Source organism: Phalaenopsis equestris, unplaced genomic scaffold, assembly GCF_001263595.1.
Source record: "Phalaenopsis equestris unplaced genomic scaffold, ASM126359v1 Scaffold215199, whole genome shotgun sequence".
NCBI lineage: Eukaryota > Viridiplantae > Streptophyta > Magnoliopsida > Asparagales > Orchidaceae > Phalaenopsis > Phalaenopsis equestris.
In genome coordinates this window covers 100,793-104,652 of record NW_018233918.1, presented here as the reverse complement: position 1 = coordinate 104,652, position 3,860 = coordinate 100,793, and positions in this window count along the sequence as shown.

Below are 3,860 nucleotides of genomic sequence, written 5' to 3'. Positions count from 1 at the left end.
GTTGAAGAGTCTTACCCTTTGAAATTCCTTGATGATAATATTTCGTGATTTTTATCGAGAGTCTTCTTAGGTGACTTTGGTCATTTAAGATGTAATTAACTATAGGGGCTTGCCCTTATAGGAAGCATGTCCGAAGCCAGCTTAATATAAACCCTATTTAATTCTTTATATTAAATAGGGGAAGTTGTCGGCAAATACAAAGGTTTCGCATACCAAACAGATGTCATATATTTCTTAGTTTATTTGATCGAGCCTCATCCCCAAGTCTTGTGTTTATCCTTCGGGATAAATACAAGATTTGAGATACAACGCTCTTTCATTTAAACTATGAAAAATATGGGGTCAGTTTAATTTCATATTTCTCTAAAACTAAATATAAACGTAAATTAAAACGTCCTTCCGAAGCGGGCGACTAGATTTTGATTCCAGTGACCGATAGCTTCTTATGGGCAACTCCTCCAACCAAAAATAGCGCTGACAGCTTCTGGCAACTCCACTGGGGACAAGCTTTTCTGTCCATTCAAATTAAGAAATATTATCTTCACACATCGGTAATGTGTCCATGTCCCTCTTGGACCAAATTACCCTTCTTCCGTTGGCATACTTTACCCATTTCTATCTTGGAAAGTACGGCTAACTCCTTGGACTTTAGGACTATCTGTTCAACCATTTTTGAATAGAGGGGTTCAGAAGGCCATTAAGGACTCTTTAAATTTTCATGTGGGGTCAGACCCCCAATAGGTGTGTCGGTGGACTAGTTCCACCTAGGCATTGTCTGCCAATAAATGGGTCCCACACTGGGTCCCAAAATACTTCACATCTCCCTTCCAAATTTGATTTTCTATTCTGCAAATTAAACCAAATCGTGTTGTGCTGTGTGCACTTTAAAATTTTTTTATATTAATTAAATTTTACACCGCTTGATTTTTCTTAAACAACAATTTAAAATACCATAAATTAAGACCCGCCCGGTCTACAGATCAACCTCTACTTTCAGTGCTTGCACTAAAAAATTATGAGGTTTTTAGCCATATAGCTAACCCTAAAACTTTCTATTTTCAAGCCTGCTGCAATGACCTACCCAACGCTGACCTTTTCCTGCAACCTGTCAATGAGCCACGAAGCCCGCAACCTCGCTCCTACCATCAACTTTGGAGCCAGATTTGAAGATCTCGAGGTCATCCTCGGGAAAGCCCCATTTGTGGTAATGAAGATTGCCGCTCCAGAATTACAGGAACCGTCTGCAGAATTCAACCTAGACTGCCTTCAAAACTTCTGCCGTCAAGACTTCTGCCTTCAAGGCTTCTGCCTACAAGAAGTCTAAAACTACTGCCGTCACGGCACCCGACAAACCTGCTATCTCCACTGCTGCTAAGGGGAAAGAAGTAATGATTATCAAAGATTCGACTAAGGGATTAACTGTCCTACCACCCATGTTTGAAATCGGATCAAGATTATGGACTGTACCGCTGACCCGAACTCAAAAGAGGAACCACAACAGAAGAGGTCGGAGGGCCATCAAAGCCCAGGCTCCCAAGGATACACCCGTTGAGGAGGAGCCTCATCAAGATGAAGAAGTGTTACTAGAAATTTATCCACTCCTATGTGGGAGTAGATTCCATCCTCTGAAGGATACTGTTTGATATGAGAGTATTCGGAGAATGACTGCTGCATTACCATCATTTCATAGACATGGTGAGGAGGGAAAGAAGTTCACTCCTATCACCCGAGTTAGTGCAGTTTTCAAAAGGCTAGCTACCAAAGAAGGATGTTTAGTCAGCAAGTTACTTAAACAAGTGGGACATGCAATTTCCCCTTGCATGAAGAAGGAAATTTTGAAGGACGTCAAGTTCGCCAGACAGTCTCACAAGACAACTGGAGTGTCACCTACTTGCATCCCCATTTGGTTCCGTTTAGGGAATAGAGTTGATACCACAGTGATTACTACTGATTATACCACCACCAGGACCGCAAGCCGTCGACCGGTTAAGTTGAGACTGGGTCTAAAAATCTTACCTGTCACCCATTATGGAGATATTCCTACAATTCCAAAGGCAAATACAAGATGATTACCTGGCACTATAGCCAGTCTACACCACGAGAAGCATACTCTCCCTCGACATACTGATGTTTCAACTAAGACACTCCATCCTGAGACATCATCATCACAAAAGAAAGAGGTATGGGTACCTAAGGTCGCCGCACCGATACAGTCCAGTAAGCCCGTGGGACAAGAACATGGAATAAAGTCAGGGTCCAAAATATCTGACACAATTGCAATAATAGCCGGCGAGATGGAGGAACAAGTAGAGGATGTCCATCAGGATCCTGCAAATCTTAAAGCAATCAAGGAATCAATAATTGAAGAGAAAGTTGAGAAGCTCAGGATCGAGATTTCCAAGTTAGCTCAAGAACACGGAGTTTTCGTCGATAGCGATGAGGAAAAATTTGATTACAATGATTACATGGAGGAAGATTTCATGGATGTCCATGTAATTGAAACAAGAACTGCCACATCTGCGCGCGAGGCTCAACCTCACACCGAAGAGAACGCCGTAGATGAGTTGCATAGGGCTATCATCCTAAGGGATGAACAACTTAGCCTATTGGAGAAAAGAATAGAAGAGATGGCCGCAGCCATGACTGCCATGCCCATTATCCAGGGGCAATCACAAGCACCGCAATTGGCTTCTCCAGAGATCAATTAGCCGAAAATCATACATATCACAGATGAAATAAGAGAGGTTGCTTCAGCAAACAAAGATGAGAAACATAGAAAGGATTCTCCATCAGGTGCTATACTAGAAAAGGAGTTTAAGCACAAGAAGGAATTTAGGTAAATGGTTGAACAAGTGTGGGATGCCTTAACCCAATCTAACGGTGGTGCATTGGTTCTAAAGGGTAGACCTTACCCGGAGGAATTCGATGCCGTACCTTTCCCCAAGGGCTTTGTGGCCCCAAATTTTAGGATATTTGATGGGACTGGAAATCCCAAGTAGCATATAACACATTTTCCAGCCAGCTGTGGCAACACGAGGAATGGTGAAGCTCTACTCTTCCAGCAGTTCATTACTAGCTTGTCAAGAATTGCTTTGGACTAGTACGCTGACTTGCCCAACGGGTCAGTTAAAATATATTCCGAGTTGAAACAACTGTTTGTGAAAAGATTTGTCCGGGCACAACATCATCTGTTTATTGGAGAGCTCATGATGGAAAAACAAAAGCCTAGCGAAACTTTGGTGGACTATATTTTGAGGTGGAGAAACCTTAGCATGAAATGTGAACCCAAGTTCAAGACCATCATGTGATTTAGATTCTACTCAAGAGCATACATAGGTCAGTAGCTTTCATGCTCAAGGGACTCACCATCAAATCCTTCAAGAAGCTACTCAGTAAAGCCAGCAGTCTTCAAGAAGAGGAAATAAAGCACATGGTGGAGCCACACGAAAAAGCTAAGGTGACCAGAGTGTTCGAAAAGAAATCAAGAGTAGTAGTGACCATCGATAAAGAAAGAAACCGATGAAGATATATGCAGAAGATCCTCGCTAGTCTTCATCATAGTATGCTCAGAAACAGAGTAGTCAATCCAACCAACGGCCGCCTTAAGGATCACCTCAAACAGGGGATAATAAAATGTCCCTGTTAGAATGACATAAAATGGTGCATTCTTTCTAAGATAAAACTATACCTAAAATATTCAAAAGTTTGATGAAGAAGCCGGTTCAGACTACCAGACCCAAAGAAGCCCGAAGAGATGGATAGGAAGAATGAACCAAATTATTGCCCATACCACCGGTTGCTTGGGCACACTATATAAAAATGCTTCATCTTTAAGGATTAGCTCGAGAGGAACCTTAAAG